This window comes from Lactuca virosa, chromosome 2 (genome assembly GCF_052849685.1).
Source record: "Lactuca virosa cultivar CGN04683 chromosome 2, Lactuca_virosa_CGN04683_v6, whole genome shotgun sequence".
NCBI lineage: Eukaryota > Viridiplantae > Streptophyta > Magnoliopsida > Asterales > Asteraceae > Lactuca > Lactuca virosa.
Window position 1 is genome coordinate 102,419,229 of NC_136427.1, and position 17,834 is coordinate 102,437,062.

A 17,834-nucleotide genomic window follows, 5' to 3' on the forward strand; every position below is an offset into this window, starting at 1 on the left:
ATCTACAAAATGTGTTGGGTAAAACATGGGTCGATGTATTAGTTGATGTGTGACCAAATAAAATAATGAGAGGCCTCGTTATAGATGTCATTGATGATCCAGTCATCTAGCGGAGTATAGATGACGACCACAGACTATTCTAGACAGTATAGTGGAACGCTAGCAGGCTCGCAACATGTAGGTGTTTATTTGAACTGTGTGCTCACCAGAAGTACTCCATCCCCCACATGGTTGCCTTATTGACATATATTGCCGAGGAATCCCCGAAGCATGTACTGTCACCCCGATGAAAGTCCTTAGACTAGGTCCCTTATGTTAGATGTTTTAGGGACGTAAAGTGAGGACAACGGGAATGGGTAATCGGGTTTGTTTTATTGATGAAAGTAATAAACTTAATTATTGTGGGTTGAAAACCCTATGTGCTCACCAGGCTCCCAAGCCTGACCCACTCAGTTTCTTGAATTACAGGTAGTGGCGCATGAGCATAGATGTTTGGATGAGAGATAAGGGATTATAGGCCTGTAAATACGGAATAATGTAGTAAGGCCTATGTTGTATTGTTTATGCTTATGTACTGTATCGAACATGACATCCCGAGTCTTTTTAATGAAATACATTTCTAAGGAAATGCTTTTGATAAATCTTTATCATATTTTTGTTTTGGGACAAATTTCGCAACTCTTTTATTAAAAATGTTACTCTGATTTTTAAACAAGCATAAACAAAATCGGTCTTTTCTGGCCGTGAAAATTGGGGATGTCACAGGGGGTGATACTTGTTTCTGGAATGATGTTAGGGTGGGAGAGGAAAGACTAAGGGTTCGATTTCGTAGACTTTTGTGCTAGAAACTAATAAAGATTGCTTGGCTGCGGATAGATGGAGAGATGGAGATTGGATATAGGAGTGGAGCCAAGAGATTAAAGGGGGTTGGGTCACAAAAAATCAGTTTGAGGTGATGATTCAGATGCTCATTCAAGTTCATCTTATTAACCGTGTGGATAGATGGGAGTGGAATACTGACACGGATGGGTTATTTTCAGTCAGCTCTACAAGATGAAACATAGATGATATCATTCTTCTTGGAGGTTTATTTCCCACTCGATGATGTAATATTGTCCCCATCAAGGTAAATGTTCTTCTTTGGCGAGTTATTTGCAATAAACTTCGTACTAGACATAATTTGGTTGATAGAAACGTCGATATTCCCTCGGTTTTATGCCCATTCTGTTCTTTGGATATTGAAGATTGTAAGCATGTTTTCGTCAACTGTAAGGTGGCAAATCGATTTGGATTAAGGCGGTCAAGTGGTTGGATCTTTTGTTTCCTTTAATCATTAATGTGACAGAGCTTCTTTATTGGGTGAATACTGTCTCTTTACCAGCTTTGAAAAAGAAGGTGTTGGAAGTTATTGTCTTGACCACAATTTGGATGATTTGACAGTACAGGAACAACGTTGTGTTCTGGTGTCCAACTATGAAGATAAGTAGTATTTTTGAAAGTATTGTCATTCATTATTTTAATTGGCTTATTAATAGATGTATTAAGAGTAGTATCACTTGGACTTTGTGGTTATAGAAATCCATTGATCCAAGACTGTGTAATTTTTCTAGCTCTTGCTAGTGGCGTTTATATATTTTAGTTGTTCTAAAAAAAGTCCTTACACCTTTAGCCATGAATTTTATTATTTAAAAACATGACATTTTTTCTTTTGACTTTTGATAACTTAATTATGGTTGTGTTTAATTTTTGCCATATAACATAAAAACCCACAACTATAGGTAAGAACCGTGACTATACGTTACTTATTTTTCTAGTTGCATCAATAATTTTTGTTTAACTGTGACCCTAAACACATATAATTATGTGTTATTATATTATTATTACTATCATCTACTTTTTGTCATAGAAAACAAGTTAAAATGTGAAAATAAATTAATTTATTTATATGTTTTCCTAGACATTTGGTTAACTTCTTTCCTTTTAACTACCATACATATTTTTCATTTTCTAGTTGAAGTTCAAGCTTCACATTATGTTGTTTTTATGAACCTTTCCGAGGAAGATGTAGTATTTCATCGTAGCGACTCTTAGGCTACTAGGTGTGGGTAACATGTTATTAAATGTTATCACACCTAAAACGTGTCACGTCATCATCCTACTCATACTTTGATGTTATAAGATCCAATGTGGAAATGAACAACACCAAATAACTTTTGATAACACCTCTTATTTTTTATTTTTTTACGTTTTTAATTTCTATTTTTCCCATTTGTTTTTTATTTATGTCATTATATATATATATATATATATATGAATTTACAATCCCCTTTATGAAAACCACAAGTACTGTTCATGGGGTTGGTTTAACTCACTAGGGTTGGTTTCACCGCCTCAAATACGCTTTGATCATCTTCTTTATTCTTCTTTGTCTCTTTCTACCTTCTCCTGATTGGTCTCTCAGATGTCAACTCCACCACATCGCTCTCTCTGTGCAATTGATTTTTATTTTATTCTCTTTCACTTTCGTTCTTTGTTAGGTTTCTTTTGGTTTCACCTTTTGATTTTATTCGTCGATGTAATTTTTTTTATCCTCAACAAGAACCAACAATGCATACCGGTCCTGGTTGTGGTGGTGGTGCGATGGCGTGGGTTGCCGGTGCCAGTCGCTGGAGGCGATGTGAGGGTTAAAGTTTCCTCACGGGACATCTGATTTACGTCTTAATTTTTCAGTCGATTAATTGGTCAATAGCTTCTACATGTAATATTTTCATACCTTGGTTCCCAATGTTCAAGTCTGCGTATGTGGTTATTATCGCCTTTATGCTTTTTTTGCATCTATTACCTTCGGTTGTCATGTTTGTATTTATCTACGATCTGCAACCATCGATTTAGGACTCTCTCTTTGATGGAAGATTGAATGCATGAGATAGTAAAGAACGAGGTCGAAAATGGCATATAATCATTTAGAATGGAAGGAGGCCATGACGAAGAGCTTCACACGAATGGATAAAGAAGTGAAAGAGTGGAACGATGGTGCTTTGATTTCGAATCCCGTTGGATTAACCATTGTCGTTTCTCATCCCACTCACTTTCATACTGCTCCACCTCCACCGTCGCCTACCATTGTTAAAGTTCGCCATCTAATCTTAAGTATGTTCTTTAGTCAAGTGCTTTCGGTAATGGTTTGGAATGATGTCCATTTCCATTCGGGTATAACCACGACCAATCTCAGCCCTAATTTGTTTACTTTTGTTCTCTCATCTCTAATTTCTTTGTCATTTTTGTTTTTCAGCAACTTCTAACACCCATATACAGCTCTTGTCGGCCAACATACCAAACAATAAGGGAAAACAACATCATCGCCACCACCAATGTCGTTTTCAGGGTGTGCAACAGACCAATTGGGCGCGATTTCTCTATTTACAATACGATAGCAATTAGAACCCGAACTATTAAATTTGGAGGAAAATTAGAAAGGTTTTGAAATTTTGAACTAAACTTGTTAACAAATAACTCCTCAATTAGTAAGGGCATGAAGATCAATGCAGGAAGGGCATTAAACGTCAATCCTATTGTGAAATCTGGACATCAATGAAAGTAGTGTCATGAATATTTTCTTGTCTGAAAGGGTAATGTGTCTTTTGATAGACAAAAAATTACCATCTTCTTCAGTTTCTATAGTCTATAATAACTTTTATTTATAATTTCAAGTATTCTTTTGCATATATTTTTACTTTTGTGACTAAACAACGTTTGGAGTCTAATAAAACTAGGTTGTCTTTTTCTATCCACCAAGTGCTAGATATAATTCCAAGGTGAGTTATATTTTAAAATTTTGACTTTTTATTCAATATCCTGAAGATTGTTTTCAATTTAGTCATCAATGAAGAAAAACATTAGAGCAACTGATTTGTAGGAATTTATGTTTAACACTTGTATTGAATTTTAATCTGCAGCAAAAGGAGAGACATGCCATTCTATTCTAAAGATTAAGGAGAAATACTTTATGGAATGCCTAATGTACATATATGTTATACATACTACTAAATTTTATGAAAAAACTATTCACATTGCCCTTTTTCTTGGAGGAGATACCTTAAGGTTAAATTATGATTACTTTCAGGTATATATATCCGGCGTTTCATGTTCATATCAACATTGGGTTTGTCTTTACTTATTTTGGCTTTTATTAATTTTGATTCCTGAACAGGGTATTTATGTATTTTCACTAATGTGAGTGAAAAGAGAGATAATTGCCGTGAAGTACCCTTTGGGTATTGATCTGTATTTATATATTAATAATACAAGATAAGAGATAATCAATAGGCAACTAACTGGATCCTATCTTTATAACAAATACATATTCAAACTAATCTATCTCTTATCTACTATGAAACACGTTTACATTCCCCCTCAATCTTAACCGCCACAAGATTAAGATTGCGTTTTAGATGTTCCAGCAGATTCTTAGACACATGCTTAGTTAATCCATCAGCTATCTGATCTCCAGAAGATATAAATCTAACATCAAGAGCTTCCATTGCCACCTTTTCTCTAACAAAATGAAAATCTACTTCTATATGTTTTGTACGAGCATGGAATACCGGATTGGCTGTTAAATACGTTGCCCCGAGATTATCACACCACAAAACCGGAGGCCTCGGCTGTCAAACACCTAAGTCTTTTAGTAGAATCTGCAACCATATTGCTTCTGCTATACCATTTGCAAGTGCCTTGTACTCAGCCTCTGTACTTGACCTTGACACTGTAGGTTGCTTGCGTGAACTCCAAGAAATCAGATTAGGCCCAAAAAATATTGCATAGCTACCTGTAGAACGACGATTGTCCAAACACCCGGCCCAATCTGCATCCGTGAAGATACTTAAGAGTGTTGAATTTGAATGCCTAAATCTGAGTCCTGTATTTATCGTGCCCTTTACATATCTTAGAATTCTTTTGACTGCCTTCCTATGAATGTTCGTTGGTTTTGAGAGATATTGACACACTTTATTCACTGCAAAAGAAATGTCTGGTCGTGTCAACGTAAGATATTGAAGGCCTCCAACAATGCTTCTATATTTAAACGCTTCTTCATCATTTAGTGGTTTTCCATGATCTCGATAAAGTTTTTCCGTTATTGACATCGGGGTTGAAATGCTTTTACAATTCTCCATATGAGCACGATGTAGGAGGTCAGTAGCATACTTGTGCTGTATAAGAGTGATTCCCCCTGAATTGTGAAGAACTTCAATCCCGAGAAAGTAATTTAACCGACCAAGATCTTTTATTGGGAAAGAAGCAGATAAGGCATGAACGAGTTTGTCAACCACCGAAGGAGATGACCCTGTAATAACAATATCATCAACATACACTAGTATATAGATAGTGATATCTTGATGATGAAAAACAAATAATGAAGTGTCTGCTTTGGAAGACTTGAAGCCAAGGTGAAGTAGCTTGTCACTGAGTCGAGAGAACCAGGCTCTGGGAGACGAGTCCATAAATGGCTTTTTGCAATTTACACACATAGTGAGGCCGCCGAGAATCCTCAAAACCAGGGGGCTGCTGCATATAGACCTCTTTATGTAGAAAACCATGGAGGAAGGCATTACTTACGTCAATTTGGCGAAGAGGCCAACGTCGTGAAACAGCTAAGGCGAGTATCAACCGCACTATAGCAGGTTTAACCACAGGGCTAAATGTGTCCAAATAATCCACACCATATTGTTGTGTAAAGCCCCGGGCCACCAGGCGAGCTTTATGTTTGTCAATAGTGCCATCAGGGTGTTGCTTGACTTTAAATATCCATTTACAATCGACTATATTAACACTGGTGGTCGATGAACTAATGACCACGTTTTATTTTGTTGCAGGGCAGCAAATTCGGCTTCCATAGCTTGTTTCCAAGCTGGATCTGATAGGGCACTGTGGTGTGACGTTAGAGCAGCTAGAAAAGCTCGTTTGTTAAGATCATAAAGGACCGTTCCATCTGTAAATTTGCGTGGGAAAGATTTACCAGCTCGACCCCTCGTTTGAACACCTGGTGGAGGCGAAGGAGGAGATGTATTGACAGGAGAAGTGACAGTAGGGCTATCAACCTGAGGCTGAGCTGCAACAGTGTTATCAACCTGGTGCTGGGCTACAACAGTATCTGTGCTACCCGAATTGGGTTGGTTCTCATGCACGAGACTGCTATCAACACTTGATGGAGATGGTGAATGCACATGCTCGGTAGATTGATAAGAGACTGGTAATGGTGTTGATGTCGGAGCTGTAGTTGCATCACAATTGTTAGACAAAAGCATGGATAAATCATATCTATTCATATGGTCATTTAAAATTTCTGGTTCATGTTGCAGGAAGGACACAATTGAAGATGAAGACAAGGGTGTGGTAGCACCAGAACCCGCAAAGGGAAAACAAGATTCATCAAAGACGACATCTCGAGAAATATAGATACGTCCTGTAGTTCGATCTAAACATTTGTAGCCTTTATGGATAGAACTGTAACCAAGGAATGTGCATATTTTGGAACGAAAATCAAGTTTTCGTGAGTTATATTTGTGAAGACTTGGCCAGCAAGCACAACCAAAACTACGAAGAAACGAGTAATCAGGTTTGATTTTGAGAAGTCGAGTAATAGGTGACACATTGTTGGTTGTGCGACTGGGCAATTGATTGATAAGATAAAAAGCTGTGAGGAAAGCTTCATCCCAAAAACGAAGAGGAAGGGATGAGTGAGCTAACAAAGCTAACCCTGTTTTAACAATATGACGATGCTTGCGTTCAGCTATGCCATTTTGTTGTGATGTATGGGGACATGACACACGATGAGATATACCAATTCGTTGAAAATATTGGTGGAGTTTGTGATACTCTCCTCCCCAGTCAGATTGAACAGTTCGGATTTTTGTATTTAGAAGACGTTCAACATGATTTTGAAAGATATAAAAAATCTGCTCAACATCAGACTTATTCTTAATGAGATAAATCCAAGTGTAACGACTATAATCATCCAAGAAGCTAACATAATATTTAAAACCGAAACTTGAGCTGGTCCCCAAACATCCGTGTGGACAAGCTCAAGAGGAGATGAAGTAACATAAACAGAAGTTTTGTAAGGTAACTGATGACTCTTAGCACGTTGACATGCATCACACACTGAAAACTTATTATCAAAAAGACAACCTAACTTATTTGACTGTAAAATAGACTTGGTTATTGTAGAGGTGGGATGACCCAAACGTTGATGCCATTGGGAAGACGAAACTCTAACACTGGATGATGCATGGTGAGGAGTACGACCGAGTGGGATGACCCAAACGTTGATGCCATTGGGAAGACGAAACTCTAACACTGTAAAGCCCGCCCTTGCTCCTACCCAATAGAAGAATTCTCTTCGTGACCTTGTCCTTGACAAAAAAAGCATGTTTGTGAATTTCTATAAAAACATCATTATCAGACACAAGTTTGTAAGCAGAGAGTAAATGCTTGTTGATATGAGGAACATGAAGAATATTTTTGAGATTAAGAGATGTTCCTAAACCAGAAATTTTTGTATGACCAATATGAGATATAGGCAAACCTGCTCCATTTGCAACTTAAACTTGGTCCTTGCCCTGATATCTTTCTTGATTGATAGTGAGCCGATCAAGATCACTAGTGAGGTGGTCTGTAGCACCGGTATCAACATACCAAGTGGGATCACTATTGTAATTACTGGTTGTGGCACTGTTTCCTCCACGGTAGTCTTCAGATTGATACGCATGATTGAACCTGTTTCTGCAATTTAGTGCTGTATGACCCGGAATTCCACATACTTGGCACCTTGGTCCTCCATTACTTCTGCCACGGCCCCTGCCACGGCCACGATTGTTGCCATTTCCCCTGTAGTTTGATCTTTGATTATTGTTGTTGTTGTAGTTTCTTCGAGGAGGATTTGAGTCCTGACGGGTTGCACTGTTAGCTGAGGATACAAATTCTGTGGTGTTGTTAGTTGCATTAGCTTGTGCCTCATGAGCGATCAGGTAAGAATAAAATTCAGGAAGGGTAATGGTTTGTTGATTGCTCAGAACAGTGATTGCTGTAAATAAGTCTCCGTGACCAGGGCCCAAACCTGCTAGGATATAGCCAATCACTTCTTCATCTTGCATTGGATGACCTATGTTCGCCATGGTGTCTGCATATCCAGTCATCTTCTGGTAGTATTCTGATGCTGTGAGATCTCCTTTCTTAGTGGTGGACAGTTGAGTGCAAATCTGAATGGTATTTCCCTTGTGTTGGGCAGAAAACATCGTGTGGAGTGATGTCCACAATTCTTGAGATGTGTTGGTGCATCGAGTGAGCTGGGCGATTACATCTTCAGTCATGGAAGATAGGAGAACTACGATGATAGCTTGATCCTGAACAACCCACGTATTGTACAGTGGGTTATCGATTTCTCTTGCTTCAGCACCTGTTCCGGTGGTGACCTTGGCGGCAGGGGCGGCTGTTTTTCCATCAAGGTATCCAAACAATTGAACACCCTTTAGTATTGGAACAACTTGGGCTTTCCACAATAGGAAGTTTGTTTTGGTCAATTTGCAAGAGATGGCTGTAGCAATTTTGGAAGAGTTGATATGGGAAGTCATGATGAAGGCGCAGATAGATGAAGAAGAAGAAAAATTCATAAGCCCTAGGATTGGCTCTGATACCAAGTGAAAAGAGAGATAATTGCCGTGAAGTACCCTTTGGGTATTGATCTGTATCTATATATTAATAATACAAGATAAGAGATAATCAATAGGCAACTAACTGGATCCTATCTGTACAACAAATACATATTCAAACTATTCTATCTCTTATCTACTATGAAACACGTTTACAATGTGTGTGTGCGTAGATGGATAAACCATTTAAACTGGAGAAATAACTTTAAAGAGGATCAAGTAAAGGGGTCTTTGATCAACTTGGGTTTCATATAAATTTCTAAATTGATTAATTTTATATGGTAACGATTTTTAGTAAAATTTCCAAGTTTTTTCTTTAAAGCTCCACATAGTCATTTACTTTTTCACAGACTGTGCAGATAGATATTATCAATCGATACAACTATACCTGCTGAAATTTAAATATCAACTCAATAAATAGAAGTGCTCTAATATTTACAAACCATCATAACTTTGTATGTAAGTTCAATATGTCTGTATAAATTTTTGTATAGATAATATGAAAAGGAGTTAATCATCAACCTTTGATCTATTTTATGATTTTTGCACATATAATGGAATTTTGTAATTCTGTTACTTTTAGATGTTGGTAATACCATGTAGACTGTAAGCTTTGGCTTATCAGCATAGTCCACCAAAAACATTCCAGGTATTACATACGTTCATTAAATGAATAAATTTTTGGAGTATATGGTGAAAAAACTTGACATAGACGAAACCAAAGATCTGGAGTTGTGTGCTCAACTCTACCAAGAGTACAAGACAATAATGGTTGCCTTCGGGTTTATTCTTAATTATAAATGAAGATCTTTATTAAATCTACAAAAAAATCAAATCAACTAATTTTATTCTTTCTTATAGGCTCTTGGCTATATACCTTACATAGATTACATACAGTACAACTAACACTCACCGCCACCAGAATATAACCACCTTTCCCTCACCGCCTCCAGAAAATAACCACCTTTCCCTCACCGTCTCAAGAAACTTGGTAAGAGGATGAAATATGTTTTCATTTTCTTATTATTTTTTTACTTTATTTCTCAATGTTCTTCTTGATTTTTGAAGAAAATAGAAATCCCAAACCACATGCTGAGGCTTCGGGTTGAACACAATTCCCCCGTCCGTTGATTGTTGATTGATCACACAAGCACATAAAGTCATTTTAGATTATAAAATTAATAAGTTATAATATTAAATTAACAACTTGTTGAATTAACCGTTTTAATATGTTATTGAAGCCTTAATATATAAGCATTTTAGCGATATAATATGGTGTCATAGTAATACGTGTGATTTTTTATATATTTGAAAAAATAAACAAAAATGGATGAAATTATCAATAATTAGATAATATATAGCAGCAAATAAATTATTAATTATCAATAATCAATAATTAAGTAATATATAGAAGTAAATAAATTATTAATAGATTAATGAAACTAAAAAAATTTAAAAGGTTGATGCTGATTATGATGGGTTTTGAGCACTACATCATTCCTATGGTGTACATACAAACCCTAATGCTTTGGATCTAGTTTGTCTAATGAACATGCAATTGAATCATCCAAAACCATAAACCCTAAATCTAATAAACTATAACTGAATTTAAGGTTTAGATCTTACCTTTGATTGTTATGTAGCAATAACAATCTAATCCTTTTTGTAATTGGCTTCAGAAAGCTTAGTGCCTCAAGTGTTGCACCTCTAATGGAGTCACAAACACCAAGAGCAATAAGGATGAAGAGGAGAGGCACCCAAAAACGTCTAGAAACCTTAAGGAATCAGTTAGCAACGTTTTTGGGGCTTAGGGGTCCTTATTTATAGTTAGGCTATTAGGGTTTACAACTAGGAAACCCTAATTTGACTGCTTAAGCCCTAAGCAGCCCATGGACTCCCTATTTAGAAGCCTTGGACGAATTCTTATGGCTTTCCCCATAGAATTCGTCCTCTCCACCTTCTATGGAGTCCATTAGCCCATTTATGTAATTATCTTATAATTACACAATCAGTCCCCTATATTTAATTAATCTCATTTAGCCACAAAATTAATTCTTAATTAATTCATGACTAATATTAGTTAAACAATATGATTTCTCCTTTAATATATTATTCTCATAATATATTAATAAATCAGAATTAATCCTCTCTCTCCAAAATTTCATCCTACAAGTTGCTATGGTGAAGACAACCCAAAAGGACCATGCTCATGATCGGGTCAAGTACATACCAAAATAGTTATGGACTTAGACGCTAATCCAACAGTCTCCCACTTGGATAAGTCTAATAACTATTTTACATAACTTCAGAACCTGATCAGCAATTGTAGCTTTCAAAAGCCGCTGTCAACTTTGATCTTATCAGATAGAGTGTCCTTTAGATAAGGGATCATATATTCCTCCATTCTCAAGATATCGTATAGACATGAGACATGGATTTTCATCATTCTCTCTGTCTATGTATTGTTTCCTGATTTCTGATTTATGACAACCATGACTAATTGAACAAATCAAATCAGTCCCGGCTTGGCCAAGCACTTTAGGGTGTCATCATTAAATCATCGAGGGGCCCACAAATATCGCTTTTATCCCACTTTGGGTAAAAGGAATGGATAAACTTCGACTCAAATGCTCGCTTGCACCTACTGATCAAATCACACACAACAATAAGTTTTATAACACCAAGTTACTGGTGCGTTTACTTATTATCAATGTGCAACCGACCAGCAAATAGCAACTCACACGTATTCGTTTCAAGAATATAAGATATTATCGTCTCACAATCACTCGTGATAAAATCCATGAAGTGATTCACGTGAGCGTGGGTTTAGTCCAATACTCTAATCTTATTACAGGAGCGCTCATGAACTCTGCAGCAAACGTTTGCTATGTCTAACCACCTTAGACAATCTACAGACAGATTCATGACAGTCTTGCTTCATACCTACTTCCAACGTATGACCGACTGTGGAGGTTCGAATAACCCAGTTATTCTGGAAGTCAAAACATGCAAAGTGAAAGACAATAATAATACTTAATCCTATATGGCCCCCAAAACTTTTGAGTGTAAATAAAACACCTTTATTTAAACACCATATTGACTACTCATTATTCATTTTTTAATGTTTTGGATAATCAACTTATTACTTGAATTACAACAATTGCTGTCCCATACCCCAAGCATGCACACTATGTTTCCTATGGTCCATGCTTTGTGAAATAGATCAATTGAAAAACTTTTCCAATGATGCTCATTCACAATACCTAATCCTCATTGTTAGTGTAATAATACAAGGTTCTTGCCACTATTAGAATATGTTAGATTCTAACATTTTATGCAACGATCCTTTCGTAAAGTCATAGCACAAAAGTCACCAAGACTTGGCCAATGAAATTACAAGGTTCTCTATCGTGAAGTCTCACATTCAAAGTATATTCCTTTGAATATCCTTCTTGCATAAAAGTTTCTAATCTACATAGATTCTTAATATCCAACTCCCATTTATGGAAACATTTCTATAATTACCATATGACAACTCATTCTTAGTAGAATCTTATCTATTCATAATAATGTCGATATGGTCCATCCAATACTATACTTCCAACTATCCACAAGCAACAAATCCTAGCGAACCTTAGACCGTCCTTTGATAGTTGTTTAATTATTTAGTCAAAACCGGTTCTAGTCTCTTTTCCCTCTTAATTCCCTTGGCATTTGGAAAATTTTAGAACGGTCAAATATTATAGCATACGCAATCAATCCTATACTCGAAACGTATGGGAAACGATGCATAATGTCTTACATAAAGACGTGATACTTTACTAGTCTTTTGCCATAATATTTTTGTTAGCCATGTTCTCACAATTCGAACTATGAAGAAGGATGCCGTAATCATAATCGAATTTTGAGAACACACTATGTATCCTTGACTAAATTTTATTAACATTTCTATATCAAAGCTTTTAGATTTTGAAACGAAGTATAATATTCTATCCCTTAATTATAGTAAAACAAATTTTCAACCCCTACAACTTTGCAAAGTGAATCTTTGTTTTCTATAATTAATATTGCTAACTCACAATACTTAAAATAATAATCATGCTCCCACTAACATGATGATTATTATTACCATACAAGCATAACACTTATGCTCCCACTAGCTTTGACATGTATTCAGAAAACAGATGAACTTCTAGTAATCAATACTTATTGACTTCCAAAATTCATTTTCCAATACTAAATGCTTCGAGAAGACTTTATCCAAGCTTCTTAAACTCATACATCTTTCCTTAGATAGCTCACATGTGCGTCTAAACTAATTCAGAACTTATGTTACTAAGTCCTAAATGTTCAGACTAATTGCCAAATCTCACAATTCGAACTATGAAGAGGGATGCCGTAATCATAATCGTATCTGAGAATACAATTTTCACAATTGCTATCTTCTAAAAATCTCTCTTAGTGAAAGCGTTTCCTCACAATCATTTTCATGAAACAGAGAGAAACCTTATGACACTTAGATTTTCTGGTGTATGTGTCCCTATCCATGTGAATTTGTCATAACCATAATCATAAGACAATGTTCGTGACAAATTCAACTCATATGGATTGAACTTGTTTAATCTTGATTTCTTGCCTCATGGTAGCATGAATGCCCACCATTTATTCCAGGTTGTTAAGCAGCTCACCTACACACATCAATGTACTTTTCATTGATCAAGGTGCTTTTCCTTTATGCAGTCAAATGAGAACTCATAGAACCCACATGCATAATTAACTCAACTGGAATGGCATAAAAACAAGAGTATGTCATCCACGATAGGCTATAAACCTCAAGTCGTGTTCTAGTGATGATCACCTAGGTTTATTCTTGATTTGTTCTTGAAACTTTTCAAGACCATTAAGACTCCCACTGACTCCTTGACATATAAAATTCTCTTCTCAAGAAACATTCTTTAACAAAACAAATATTCAAGAGTTATTGTAGCTTTTTATCAAGTTTAACACTTCACACAATTGGTCCTAGTTGGTCTTTGTCTTATCCAAGACATCACAACTTACCAATTTTAAATGTGCAAGAATAAGAAAACATTTCCAAATTCCACATTTTATGAGTGTTATAAACCTTCTTAAGACTTGTCACTCAAGTTACAATCTTGGAGTATGACTCTAAGACATGATATTGGAACGAAGTATGATCGACCTTTTGATTTAACCATTTTAACAATTTCACGATTCCTCTTCTCAGACATACAAGTGTACTAAGATTTACTTAGAGGATCAATTGTGATATGATTCTTAATCATTAAGACGATCATAAAACATGATAAAAACACTCTCCCTTCTTCTTAGAATGGAGAAACTTTTATCTTTCTGCCTACTTGATTCTTCTTATTCGTTCTACCATTCATTGAAACTCTTTCAATCAACTCAGAATTACACTTAATCTTATAAGTATAACCAAATTTACTAAACTTTAGTAAAACATGACGAATATTTTTATCTTTCTTTGTGGTGGACTTGACCAACGTACAACCAAGTGTACCTGATCCCTAGTCCTTCTCTTGACTCTTTGTCAAGTAATTAGTCTCAATTTCCCAAATGCGAAAGTTGTTCATTCATCATACAATACAGGTTGCATGATTCCAAGTTTCTGTCCAGTTGAAACTTGGGCGATGAGAAACTCTCCCTATTTGGTAAACTTTTGACATTACCAAAAATAGCAAAACCAAGAATCACAGCCAATTCAACATTACTAAAAATAGAAATACACAAACATCAATTTTCACACATGCCATTGTAAGGATAAATAAATAAGATAAAACTCAAAATTTATTTTATTGCGGAAAACTTGTCCTTACAATGCAATTCAAATGAAAAATATGGTATTACATATTCTTAAGCAATCTATTCTAATTCCAAGCAGTAGCTCAAGAATCCAATCTTCAAGCAATGCGATCGAAATCCATTTCTTCACGATCAGATTCAACTCACTTCTTCCCTTAAGCTTCCTCTATTTTCTTCGATCCTACAAAACATCAAAATGTAATCTTATCACATCATGTATTAAGAATCAAAAAGTAGGAACTTAAAAGAGTTAGATAGTGGATTTTATACCTGAAGAAGAGCCATAACACTAGACTCTCCCATCTCTTAGATCTCTCAGGTAAACCGGGAAACTTCGTTTCCAATGCCCCTTCTTATGACAATGAAAGCAAATGGACTCCTTTGGCACAGCACATCGGACAATCACAGATTTAGTCCTTTCTGGACTTCCATTGTTGCCAGTGTCCATTGAAGTTTGGGAGTTTGATTGACCAACCAAATATGCTTGACCAACACGCCAAATCATTGCTGATTCAGCAGTAAATAGGTGAGATCAATGAGGGTCACATCGTGTTCCATCACGTAGTACTCTCTTATGAACTCACTATATGATTTAGGAAGTGAGTGAAGAACCCAGTCAGCAGCCAACTCACTTGAAATCTCGACACCCAACATCCTTAACCTGTCAATGTGTGACTTCATCTCTAAGACATGTGCACACATAGGTTTCCCATCTTCGTGTTTACTTGCCAAAAGGGCTTGAGCGAGCTTGAAATTTTCAAGCCTACGAACTTGTGGGTCAGGGAGAATAATTGGAGGAGGCGAAGGAAGTGAAGCATGATCTCTTGTTCCTTGATCATATCGTGGAATATCATCTTCAAAGGATTCAGGAAGACCATGATTGTCAGAACTAGACATCTACAAAACAGGAGAAAATTCAAGTCAGTTGATAAGAATCCTTGATGTAACACCCAAATGAAACATCAAGGCTAGGATCCAACATAATACTCTACAACCTAGAAGAGGGATGCCGTAATCTAGTTGCAGAATATTTGAAGGTAGGTAAATGACGATTTACCAATTTCCACCATGAAAAACAAAAATGAAGTTTAAGTTTTAAATGAATTGAAACTCCTAGATCTTTTAAGATTCATTGAACTTTTCAATGGCATGTTTAATCTCGATTATGCCCTTCAAGTTTGCGACTGGGATGCCGAGGATCACAAACAAGGTGTGAATAACCATGCGAATATACGTGGTGCACTCAATGTTATCATCACGTAATCAATGTGCCGGTTAGCCACACACACTCCATTGATCTATGACAAACATCGAGCCACCCTTTGCCACCATTACCAATCCCAAATTAGTGTGCCGGTTAACCACATACGCTCCACTAACGTCTCGACAAGGGTACAAAGTGTAATTTCATGGATTAGCATACAATTTCACATTTTTTCTAAAGTAACTAAGATTTGAGAATTTATAAAAGACGTTTAGTTACTTTCTACTTCATTATACTTTTAATGGAAGGTTTCGTCCTATCCTACCCGTTCGGCTAATGACCCTCCACTAGTCAAGAGTGCGGTGGGTAAGAGTGGATACCCAATGACAGTCATTTTACATGCCGCTTCCTTAAACACCCCTTATAGACCAACTTCGTGAATGAGGCCTACTAATGGTAAGATTGACCTTTTACTCATACATATATATAATATTAGACTTTTAATGTTATATATAGTATAGGGTGTATTTTACACTTTTAAAATACTAGGTGGTCTAATTTTATAAAATTATACTTTTAATTTAATTAAATGTAAACCATATTATTATGGATTTATTAACTCTCCTTTAATTATACACTTTAATTAATTAATAAAACCATAAGGGTGTAATTTGAGCTTTTTCAAAATACTAGGGTTTCAGAATTTAAATATTACATAATTAAACTATTAATCAAAATTTAAATTCCAAAACTTGAGGACAAGTTTTGAACTTTTCAAAACATTATGGTTTAACTATTTAAATTTCAAAACCTAAAACTATCAAGTTCAAATTTAAAACTATAAAACCAAAAAGGGTGTAAGTTGAAACTTTTTCAAACTTTATCAAGAATATTCTAGATCAACAATTCAAATAAGACAATTAACAATTAATTGGTGGTTATCTAATTTTGACCAAATCCAATTACTTGCAAGATAATTCATCAAATAACTCAAATAATTAAAGGTTATCTTATAAGGCAATAAATATTTGATTAATTGGTAATTATCTTCTATTTTGGTAAGGATAAACACACAAAATCAATAAAAATCGGATTTTATTAATTAAAAACATTTTTGGTAATTATCTTAAGCCAAAACAGCAAGAAAATCGCAAAAATACGCTGCCAGACCTCTGGACTCGCCGAGTCAGCCTGACTCGCCGAGTTCATCCACTGACTCGCCGAGTCAGTCAGGCAGAGGGGAAAAAACTTCATTTTTTCAGGAAATAATCGATCAATGAAGCATCAAATTCACTAACAAATAGCCCTAGGCTCTGATACCACTGATGGGTTTTGAGCAATACATCATTCCTATGGTGTACATGCAAACCCTAATGCTTTGGATCTAGTTTGTCTAATGAACATTCAATTGAATAATCCAAAACCATAAACCCTAAATCTAATAAACTATAACTGAAACTAGGGTTTAGATCTTACTTGTGATTGTTATGTAGCAATAAAAATTGTTGGGCTATAAAGTGTTGCGTCTTGGGCTCATCTTTGTAACCGGTTTGGGCCTGTCCAACCGGAGATATTTTATTTTTAGGGTTTAGTATATAAGGTGCATGCATGCATCCTTTGTAAGTATCGCTTTTATTATTCTCTTGATTGTACTACAAACCCTAGCACGCCTCTATAGTGGAAGTTCTTCATCGAGCTCTGCTGAGGCGTGACTATTAGTGAATCATTCAGCATAACTTTGATTCCATCTTGTGTTCATTGTCTTGTTTATTGTGTTTGTTTGTTTTTCATTGATTAACCTGTTGAAAGATCTAAAAGATCTAAGAGTCTTAATCTCTTCAATTGGTATCAGAGCAGGAGGCTGTGTAATTCATACACATCTCTTCTATTGAAGAAGTTATTAGGGTTTTTCTCATTGATTGATATTGACAGAGCCGTCATTCCATATTGACGCATCTCATTAATTATCGATCTTACCCTAACGTCGATTACAAGTCTGATCTTACGCATGTTATCGAACAAACATCATCATGTCAATGGATGATTCTCAATCGAATCCGATCAATATTTCTAAT

General features: G+C 35.8%; 1 long non-coding RNA gene across 1 annotated transcript; it reads left to right on the forward strand.

Moving 5' to 3' along the window:
* The first annotated feature begins 2,445 nt into the window (after positions 1-2,445).
* On the forward strand, positions 2,446-3,725 carry LOC145159332 (uncharacterized). The gene is made up of 2 exons (XR_013737654.1): positions 2,446-3,210; positions 3,293-3,725. It is a non-coding gene; the product is annotated as an uncharacterized LOC145159332 (long non-coding RNA).
* Positions 3,726-17,834: the final 14,109 nt, after the last annotated feature.